This window comes from Canis lupus, chromosome 12 (assembly GCF_003254725.2).
Source record: "Canis lupus dingo isolate Sandy chromosome 12, ASM325472v2, whole genome shotgun sequence".
Lineage (NCBI taxonomy): Eukaryota > Metazoa > Chordata > Mammalia > Carnivora > Canidae > Canis > Canis lupus.
In genome coordinates, this window is record NC_064254.1 from 72690196 (window position 1) to 72701026 (window position 10831).

Here is a 10831-nt window from a genome sequence, read left to right on the forward strand (position 1 = left end):
GGCGATCGCCCAGAGGGAGACTCCCAGGGGGATCGTGTGCAGGGCCCGCGGGGGCCGAGGGAGAGGCGGCCTCCTGGGGCGCCAGGATCTGGGGCGGCACAGACCGGGAGCGGGCGTGGGCCCCCCCGGAGGCCCTGCGCATCGCGGGAAGGAGCGTGTGGCCCGGGGCGCGGCGCGACCAGGGGCACCCAGGGACCGTCCCTCGTGGCCGCCAGACCCGGGCCCGCCAGCACTTGGCCTCCTGCGAAGACTCCTGCAGCCGGGAGGGACGTGCCCAGCGGCCGCCAACCTGCGCCCCAGGAGGGCCCGGCGGTGTCTGGCCAGCGGGGCGGGCGCAGACCATCCCTCCCGGCGGCCACGTCCCGCCCGATGCCCTTACGCAGGAATCTGTGCCCGTGTTGTGTGGTCTGACCCCCCTCGAGCTTAGCCTTTCCAACGCCGGGGCCCCCAGTAGTCGGGCCGTCTTCCCGGGGCTCCTGGGACCCCTGAGTCGTGGCTCCGCTCACTCGCGCTGATTGAGCAACGACTGCGCGCCACGTGGGGGCCGCGTGGGGGCCTCGTGGGGCAGGCCCTGGCTCGTCACAGCCACGGTGACCGGTTCGGGCACCTGCAGTCAGGGCTGTGGCGTTTGCTAGGAAACCAAAGAAAAATGTGTGGTTGCTCTGGCGCAAAGAAAGGCCCCCCCACCTTCTGGTCTTACGTGATCAGCACCAAGGACGGAATTTGGTCATTGTTTCCTGAGCACCTACTGTATGCTCCTGACTCACCCCAGACCTATAATAGTCACTGAAAATTCCAAAGCCCAAAAGAGAGAACAAAGATTACAACATAAAGGTGTTCTGAGCCGCGGGAAGGCGGTTAGCCAGCCAGGTGCCATCCCCAGACCTGGGAGCGGAAGCCCCACGGCGCCTCCACAGACCCCGGGCACAGCAGCCTTCTGTCCGTTCGCACGGTCATCCAGACGACTTGGACGGTGGGGGGGCGCTCAGGGTGTCCTGTGCCAGCAGCCTCTGTGACCGCCCAGTTCTGGGCCTCACGCCTGGGTCCTGCTTCCCTGGAGGGCTCCCAGGCGGTGGTGGCGCAGCTTGGAGGGGAGGGGTGTCTGGGACACTCAGCTCTTAAGTGACAGAAGGGCTCCTCAGAGGCCATCGCCCCAGGCCCACCCTGCCTGGCCCTCAAGACCGAGAGCAGTGGAGACGAGCAGAAATACAAACGTCCTCCACACACACCTTGGAACCCGTAGCCCTTCCTGTAGGGCCTCAGAAGGCCCGTCAGCCCGGGACACAGTTGACTCGCTTGGCACGCGTAGGGCCAGGGAGTTCCTGCCTTTGATTCTCAAAGTGCACGTGGAGAGAAGCGGTGTTCTGTGCCCTCCGTCCCCACCGCGGTGGTCCCCGAGTGCCGTCCACACTGTCACCCTGCCCGTGGGTGCAGGAGGTGGGCTTCCTGCAGACCACAGAGGGCGGGAGACCCCCGGAAGCCCCACCCATCGTCCTGCCCTCGTGGTGTCGCAGCGAGGCCCCAGGGTCATGGGGCGTCCCAGCCCGCTCGCCACCACCCACCGAATGCCACAGCCGCTGCTTTCATCCAGACGATTTCCTGGGGCACACCCGCTTCCTCGAAGACCCCTGCAGACCCGCGGAGAGTCGAGGCCTGTTCCCTGGACTGTTCCTCTGGTTCTGGCTTAACCAGGAGGGATGCGGACGTGGACGTTATAACGTAAGTAGCCTCAGGGACAACACCCAGAGGGACTGTCGGCTCCTGTGAGCTGTTCCGTGCTGGTAAATCCAGGGGAGCACAGACGTGGCCTCTGCCCCCAGCACCTTGTGCACACCTGGCAGGTGGCCCGGGGCAGCCTCCGGAGGAGGCCGGCCTTTGTTTTTGCTTTGTTTTGTAAGATTTTATTTATTTATCCATGAGAAACACAGAGAGAGAGGCAGAGACCCAGGCAGAGGGGGAAGCAGGCTCCACGCAGGGAGCCCGACATGGGACTCGATCCCGGGTCTCCAGGATCCCACCTGGGACGAAGGCAGGCGCTAAACCGCTGAGCCACCGGGGCTGCCCATTGGCCTTTGTTTTTAAACAGACTGAGGTTGTCTCCCAATTTGCCCTGGAAAGGACAACTACCCTGACCTTTCTGATCACTTCCTGCTGGCAGGTCGCTGGCGGTGTCTGACCTGGAAGCAGCTTGGGGGCATCGCCGGGGCCTCCCCGGGCCACTCGGGAGGAAGCTGCCCAGGACGTCCCCTCCAGGGACAGGCCCTGAGAGCCACGCCAGCGAACAGTGAGTTAGCGAGCCCTGGACCATCGGGCACACCCAGCAGCCGGGCGGCCGGGCCGGTGGGCGCTGCTCTGCGCACACTCGCAGCGGGTGAGACATGTGCCCAACCTGCAGACCCGCAGAGATGAGCCACAGGCCCGGCTCCGCGCCTGTGCACGGGGGGGGGGGGGGGGGGGGGGAGTGTGCCCGCCTGCCTGGTGGTGGGGCTCCCCGCCCAGGCCACACACGGTGCCTCCCTGTGCCCAGTGACCGTGCGACCCCAGCCCTCAACCCGGTGGCCGGCCGGGAACCCAGGGTGTCTCTGGGACCTTCAGTTGCGCGGCTGCGGACTGTGCACCAGCGTGGGCTGGTCTGTGCGCCTCGGCGGAGCCTGAGATCCGACCTCACTTCACGGGGCCAAGCCAGATGCAGGGACTAAAATGGGCTTGTGGGCGCGGGAGGAGCATCACTGGGCCCCGTGCGAGCCGGTGGCCCTGGTGTGAGTCGCATTTCAGCCCTCGCCTCTCCTCCCTGGGCCCATCTCTGCCCCCGCCTGGAAAATGCTCCACATGTTGGATTTCTTCTGGAAAAGCCACGGAAACGAGGTGGGAGCCGCAGACAGCCCGATGGCGGCAGGGCTGCTCATTGGGGGCCCCAGGAGCTGTGGCCTGTGCCCCCCCTCCGGGCGGACCCTGAGGAGCAAACAGCCTGTGCGCCCCCCGGGTGGGGCCCCCGAGGAGCAGCGGCCCATGCACCCCCCACCCCGTGGGGACCCCGAGGAGCAGCGGCATGTGCGCCCCCCGGGTGCAGCCCTGAGCCAGGCCCCGCGCCCCACCACCGCTGGCGGCCTGCACAGAGCCAGCGAGAGGCAGAGGGGACACGTCGCCGAGAGCCCTGCCCACCCTCCATCTGTGCCCGTGTCAGGGCTTACGGAGCATATGCTGCCTGTTGCTCACTGACCATCTGCTCCCGAGCTGATGAAGTGTCCCCGTTACCGTGGCAACAGAGTCCTTGATTGGCGGTGGCACCACAAACATTCCCTGCTCAGGTTTCTCTTTTATCTGTGCTCCGGAATGGTGGTGGGGGAGGGGGCCTGGGGGAGGGGAGGGGAGGGGAGGGAAGGGGAGGGAGGCCTGGGAAGGGGCGGGGCGGGGCTGGAGAGGAGGGGGGTGGGCAGGGCGGGGGCGGGACTGAGAGGCAGGTTCCCCTCTTCCCTTCTCCCGCTCTCCTGCCGCTTCCCGCCCCTCCCTCGCCCCTTCCTGCCCCTTCTTGCCCTCCCCCGCCCCTCCTCCCTCTCCCCCCCACCCCCCCACCCCCCCCCCGCCCGGTCTTCTCCTGTCCTGTGAGCAGGTGCCCCAGGGAGTTGAGCTGACCAGGCAGGGCCCGTCGGGCTTTCCCTGCACCTGGAGGCTCCCGGGGCAGGCGCCCTCCTGAGTCCTCCGCTTCCTGCCTGGGTGACCGTCCGCAAAGCAGGCAGGTGTCCCCTCCACTGAGGCATCGGTCACCTGCCGAGGGGTGAGAGGTCTGGGGCGAGACAAAACCTTTGTTGCGTCCTGGGAACTGGACCCAGCGCAGGGGCAGCCCACTTGTCCCCTGGGCCCGGCAGCAGCTTCCGTGGGGCTGTGACTCGGGGCCTTCCCTCTGGGCCAGGGCGGCGCGTGTGTCTGGGGGCGCCGCTGCACCCCTGCAGGCTCTGGAGCCCCCTGCCCTCTGGGCCTCAGGCGCGGATTCCTGGGGTCCCTGGGGATCTCGTGGCTGAGGGGGAGCTGCCCTTTGGGTCACAGTGAGCAGCTCACCACGCCCTCCCACGGCCCTTCCTGCCTGGAAGCAAGAAGGCCCCGAGTCACCACTGCTCCCCCCGCCCCCGGACTTCATGGAGTCCCCTTTAAGGGTCTTAAGGGCTCATTTGTGGCTAATTTTAGAAAGTCCCTTCAGTCACGGAGGCCAGTGTCACTGCTGTGGTCTCAGTGTCCCCCACTCCCCCCGTACGGTCACTTTACCCTGAGCTCTGCAGTGGCCCTCACCCCTCCCCACACCTGGGGTGACCTGCGGTCTGTCCTCCCAAACCCTCCTGCAAACTCCAATCGCACCAGCTTCTCTGGGGCCCCATTCATATGCACCTGCATGTCCATCTGGGCATGGACACGTGCACGTGTGTGTCCGCCTGCGTTCCCTCTGGGTGTCCACATGCACGCGTGTGTGTCCATGTGCAGTGCCCTCCTGGTGCTTGTCCAGCAGGGAGTCCTTCCTTGTCTTGTAGGAACCTGAGCTTCATACAGCAAACTCTTTGTTGTTTATTAAATTACATTTTATGAGCATAAAATAATGCTTTTTAAATAGAATTAAAATCTGGCCTCCAAACAACTTCCAAATTAACCAACAAACGTGCCGGGAGCCAATCAAACTTGGAATTTTACCAAAAACACAACTCCTGCTATTAAAATATAAATTTCTCCCTCAGTATCATTTATCTTTTCATTTCCAACAGACACACATCAAAGACCCATTTCCAGCTCACGTGGGTACGGTTCTGGCTGCGCCGCTTCCCCGTCTGTTCCAAGCACGGAAGCAGAAAGCTCCCCTCGGTTATTTTTGGGGTGTAACTGACACTCCGTGTCCCGCGTGTCAGGGTGCAACATACTGATTCAACTTCCAGTGTGTTTCAGTGAAGCAAGCAGAACTTTGACAACAAAGAAATCAGTAAATAGAAGAGCATCGATTGATCTAATATATAAGTAATGGTGGAAATCTAACCTGGCAGTGTGCGGAAAGGAGCATATACTGTGACCAAGCGTTTTTTTCCAGTGGAGCAGGACTAGCCCAATATCAGACCTACTGATGTAAACCACCGTTTAATAGAACAAAAAGGAAGAACACGATCATCTCCACAGATGCTGACAAAACACTGGATGGATTCAACGTTCATTCTCTTTTTAAAATGCCCCCAGTGAAACAGTGATTGATAAACACGTCCTTAATGGCACGACGGTGTGTCCCAACCTGAAAGCCACGCGGTGCCACTGCCTCCCCGGGGGGTTGAGGCCCCGGAGCTGACTTGGTGTCAGTGTCAGAACCACACGAAACCCCTAGGGACACAGCTGAAGGAAATGTGCAAACATGTAAGAGAATTTGGGGGGCTGTATAAAATCAGAAATAAGGCCCGCTAGGAATCCCCTGGAAGGAGAGACTCCATTTATCAGGACCCAACAGCCACGAGTGTGCCAGAAGGGATCGGGGTGCTCCACTGCAAGAAAGGTGGGCAGTGCCTCTGGGGGGCCCCTTGCCCTCCACCACCCAAGCCCCGGGCTTCCCCTCCTTCTGCACCCTGCGGCCCTGACACATGGTCCCCAGGGTCCCTGCGGAGGGCGAGGGGCACCCAGACCCCGGCGTCCTGTGGGCCCGGGAGGGGACCCCCCGCCCCTGGGCGCTGGACGCTCCTGGGCCTGTGGGGGCAACACGGACGGCCCCTCGCCCGCCACGCAGGCCCCACTTTGTCCTTCACAGAATCACACCCGAAGGCCCCGGACCGCAGACCCCTGCTTGCTCGTGCCCTGGGGCAGCCCCTCCCGCGCCCCCCACGCACCCCCAGGGCAGGACCTGTGGGCCCGGGCCTGGTTGGTTCATTGGAGATTGAACCGAACCGTGGGCGGCTTCCTGGGCCTGTGCAGTGGCTCCTCCCCGCGGACCCGCTGCCCGGCCGCCCTGCGTGGGGGACACTGGGCGGGGGCTGCGCCTTGGAGGTGGCAGCCTTGTCTCCCTGAGGGTCAGTTCCCGGGGAGATGCCGCTCGGAACCCCAGCCTTGGGTCCCTCCTCCTTACGACGTAAACCTCCTCGGGCCTCGGTGCACCTGCTGCTCAGCTGTTCAGCGCCACTGAGCTCTCGCAGGTGGCATCGGGGTCTGACTGGGCCTAGGACCTGGAGCAGGACGGGCCCCCTGGTGCGGGGATCTGAGGGCGGGAGGGGGTGGGAGGGGGAAGTAAGGGGCGGGGCGGGGAGCAGCCCAGGCCACCCATCCCAGCCTTGCCCTGTGCCAAGGCTGACGGCCTCTGTGCCTTCATGGGGGAGCCCGGGACCCCACGGTGTGACCTGGGCATCCTCCGTGCCCCTGCAGCACGCACAGGTGTGCACAGAGATGCACACACGTGCACGCACACGCATCAAGCAGCCGCACAGGTGCCCACAGCCGGGCAGCCTCCCAGGACAGGCTCCAGCCCTTCCCTCCTGTGGCTTCCTGGACTCCATGGCTGAGGGGTAGGGATGCCGCGGTGGTTCCCTCCCCCTCATGTCCTCCCCCGCATGTCCTCCCCCGCGTGTCCTCCCCACTGAGCCCTGCCGGGAGCCCCCCGGCCGCCTGGTCCCTGCACCAGCAGGCTCCATGGCCCCAGCCCCGGCGGTGGGCCCTGCCGCCTTCCAAGCACAGACCCGCTGACCATCTAGCGCCGGGCGCTGTGTCCGGGCCCCCAGACCTTGCACGCCCGTGCCCTGTGCCCCATGCCCCCACCCATTTCTGTGTTCAGTTGCCGGCAGGCAGCCTGCTTGTGCCACGTCACGGTCCCAGGGAGACAAGGCCTCGCCACCTTGCACGACCCCCCAGCTGTGCTCCGTCCAGGGCGATGGACTCGGCTGCTGGCCGCGGGGGGGCACAGCTGTTCACACGCGCGCTGGGAAGCAGGTCGGCCCCTGCGGGGGGCAAACACACTGCGATGTTGCAGCGCGTGCTGGGGCCCCCCTGCCTCGCCCGCAGGACCCCGTGCCCTCCGCCCAGCCCCACATGCTGACGGGTGCGGCCGGCCCGGAGGTGCAGGGAACACAAACCGGGCATCTGGAAGAGACTCAGGAGAGCGAAGAATGGGACCAACCAGGAGGAATGGCCCGCAGACCCCAGCTCCCGCCGGGAGGTGCCCCCTGAAGGGGGCGGGCGACTCGGCCGGACTGCGCAGGGCGGGTGGCAGGGCTGGCCTTGGGCACAGGAGCCACGGCCTGGTGGCCCTGCATACACGCTCTGCAGCCTCGTCCCACCGGCCTGGCTGTGGCCCCATTAGCCCTGCTGGCCACGTGCTGGGTCCTTCCTGGCCGGGCGCCCTCCCACCACTCCTCTCACCCACGTCCTCCCTCCGTTCTTGGTGCCGGGCCGTCGAGGCCACCGCAGGGACGTCTCCCAGGGCGGCAGGGTTCCCTCGGATGGCCCAGGCCCCGGGGCTGCACTGCCCCCTCCCCGGGCCCCAGCCACTGCGGCTTTCTGAGCAGTCTTCCCGCCAGGGCCCGGGTGGGGGAGCAGCCTGGCGCTGACCCGCCGGGATGAGCACAGTCAGGACGTGGAAGGCCAGCGACAGGACCGCTGCACAGGCCGGCTTGCAGACTGGCTGTGTGACCGTCGGCCAGGAACTCGTCCTCCCTGGGCCTGTCTCCTCGGCTCGGAAGGAGGACCCAAGCCACGGGAGGCCCGTGCGAGGACGTCCGTGCAGCGGGTTAACAGTCCCTCAAGCAGCACGAGGCTCTTCCTTCCCCAGGGAGCCCCGCGTGGAGCCCCCAGTGCAGGAGCACAGCTCAGTGGCACCGGGAACCACAGGCGAGTCGCAGTCCTTGCTTTGTCAGCTGAGCTGCTGCCCCGAGGACAGGAGCAGGGCCCTCTGCAGGCCGCGGCCGCTCCGGGGTGCAAAAACAGCTGGGGGATAAAAAAAAAAAAAAAAAAAAAAAAACAGCTGGGGGCCCCAGGAGCCGGCCCCGCGGGCCGGCGTCCACCTCGGTCACCTCGCTGACTCCGGCAGAGGCGCGGCTACTGCTCTCGTGCCCAAAGCACCGTATTGCACCAGAGGTTCGGTGTGTTGCCGCGATCTCGGGATGAGGGCGGTGCGGCCCCTCGACGGGGGCCTCGGTGTTCTCTGCTCGCCTCCCACCCTTCCGGCAGATCCTCAAACTCAGGAATTGTGAGAATGCTTTAGGCTGTTAAAGTGCCAATTCAGTGAGCTTAATGTGCGTGTGAACCTGTGCCTGTGCGCCCGTGGCTGTGTGCCGTACGCGTGCACTAATGGCATCTCTGGACAGCTGCTGCTGACGCCAAGTGTGCATTCGGGGCTTGTGCAGGAGGCACCGGGGCTGCCCAGCGGCTGCCACATCACCTGCCTCCCCTTCTCTGCTCAGCTCAGGCTGAGCCCAGCCCCTCGGAACCACCGCGATCCCCCGTCCGCTGCAGGAGACCCCGTTACTTTAGGGGACACGGGGTCCCCCCCTCTTCCGGAGGGGGCGGGGGCGGGGGGCCTGGAGGAGGCAGAGAGGACACGGGGCTCTGCACGGAGCAGGTGCCCCTCCTGCGGGCACCACCCCCAGCCCTGCTTGCCCTGAGGGAAGACGGAGCAGGGCAGGGCCCAGTGTCCCTCGTCGCCTCCCACCAGGGCCTCCAACGTCCTTCCCCAGGTGACGTCCTCACTGCCCACCTCTGGGTCCTCTGGGCACCACAAACAGCCCCCACTCTGGGAAGCGAGGTGCCCCCGAGGCTCCTCAGGCCAAGCCGGGGGGCTTCGGGCCTCGGGCGGGGGGTCAGGCTCTCAGCAGAGGGGGGGTGACGGAGAACGCGAGCGCCGGGCCCCTGGCCGCCTGGGCCGCTTGCTTTCTGACAAGACCTGGCTGGTGCCTTCGGCTCAGAGCAAGGGGACTGTCTGTGACCCGAACCTGTGTTTCAGCGATTGCTGACTTCAGCCCTCCTTCGGCCACGTTTTCTTTCCTTCCAAGAGGGGCGGGTAAGATGCCGAGACCCTGCTGGCGGATCTCAGACCGTGCACAGGACCGTGGGCGCCGGGCCCCGCCCGGGGTTCAGGACCAGGTGGGCCCGGGAAGCTGCATTTCTAGAACCCGCAGGTGCTGTGTCCAGGGGCCCCATCTGAGAACCCCAGACGACGTGCAGCGGCGGCGGCTTTCACCCTGGCTCGTGAAAGACGCGGTGCAAACCCCAGGCGGCAGGACAACATGCGGCACCGGGGAGACCAGTACCGGCCCCCCTGCATCTGCAGCCGCGGACCCCGCTGGGGAGGTTGGGTCCTGCTGGCGCCGCGCCCCTAGCACAGCGGGACGTCTCGGGGGGCCCGCCCTCCCTCACACCTGCCCCGTTCCCTATGCCGCCCCCCATGCCGCCCCCCGGGCCACGAGGCCCGCTCTAGGGGAGTCCGGCCCCTTGCCCATCCCACTGGCCTCTGGGAGAAACCGCAAAGGCTTGAGGTCTCTGTCCTCGCAGCTCTCAGCGGCCGACGGGCAAGTGGACGAGGTGGGACAGGCCGGGCGCACGGTCGTGAACTTGCCTCGGGCTCGCCGGCCTCCTCCGGGCGCCAGGCCCTGCACACCTGCGTGGCCGCGGAGCCCCAGGCCAGCCCCCAGCCACCACAGGGCAGTGCCCCCGCTGGGCAGACGGGGTTCCCTCCGTCCCCACCTCCACAGCCCGGGCGTCTCCTCCCCGCCTCCCCCTGCCTCCCCCTGCCAGGCCGGCAGTCACAGCGGCGATGTGGGCGTCCACGTGCGCGGGGGGCCCAGGACCCCCAGGCGGTGGCGATGGGTCGCACAGAAAACCCAGCCCACCTGCTGGCTCTTCTCTGGGCCTCTCCACGGGCAATTTGCACCGACCGCGGCCGCGGACACAGCAGGCCCCTGGCCCCAGAGCACGGGGTCCCTCCCGCCCCCCAGGGCCGCCAGCTCCGACCCGGGTCCCTGGCGCCTCCCGGATGAGGCTGTGGCATGAGCTACGGAGCCCCACCCCCGGGGTGCAGCCGGCAGACGCCCCCGGCCACGGAGCAGAGACCCCGGGCTCTCAGGCCGAATAACCAGACAGGCCGTGAGGCCACGGCCTAGCAGCAGAGGCGCCTGCAAACGGCTGCACCCCAGGACTCGCCGCTCAGGGAGGCCGGGCTGTGCGGCAGAGGCGTCGGGGTGCCGCCCCCGCTGCGGGCCCTCGGCTTTGAAGCAGCCCGGCCTGGCCTCCGGAGCCGCACAGGTGGGAGTGGCTGCGAGTCACACCTTTCCTCAATTGTCCGCGGACTGCGTGGGGCCCCTTCAAAGGAAAGGGCCTGTGTTGCTGCGGGAGTCGGGGGCCGCATAGCCCGGAGGGCGAGGAGGGGCTGGCGGCCTTCGGGGCTGGGAAAGGGCAGCCGTGGCCGGGCCGGGTCAGCAGGCTCAAGACCAAACCGGGGGTGTCCCCGGGGCCCAGCCTGTTCCCTGAGGAACCTCCGCGAAGCCTCTCGGCTTGCTGGGAAACTGCGGAGGAACAGGCCCCCAACCCCAGCCAGGGTCTGACCCCCAGGACCCGGAGTCCCTCCGGCCTTTCGCTGGGCTCACGGGGCTAGACCCGGAGACCCTCAGGCCGAAGGCTGCACCCGGCCCGTTGCTCCCCGGGAGCTCGGGGGTGCAGTCGACCCCCCGGGAAGGCGAAGCACATGTGGCTCCCCGTCGTGTGGGGCCTCTGCCCTGGCCCGGCTCTGGGCTCCAGGCAGCTCCCAGGGCTGGGGCTGCGGCCTGGACCCAGCAGGGCTTGGCGGGGAGGCAGCGGGCACTGCCACGGGCTTCAGAGTGGGACGGGGACCACGGAG

The 10831-nt window shown here is 66.6% G+C and overlaps 1 long non-coding RNA gene across 1 annotated transcript; it reads left to right on the top strand.

Moving 5' to 3' along the window:
* The first annotated feature begins 2478 nt into the window (after window positions 1-2478).
* LOC112658645 (uncharacterized) lies at window positions 2479-6207 on the top strand. Its single transcript, XR_003135856.3, has 4 exons — window positions 2479-3308; window positions 3611-3775; window positions 4749-5515; window positions 5765-6207. It is a non-coding gene; the product is annotated as an uncharacterized LOC112658645 (long non-coding RNA).
* Window positions 6208-10831: the final 4624 nt, after the last annotated feature.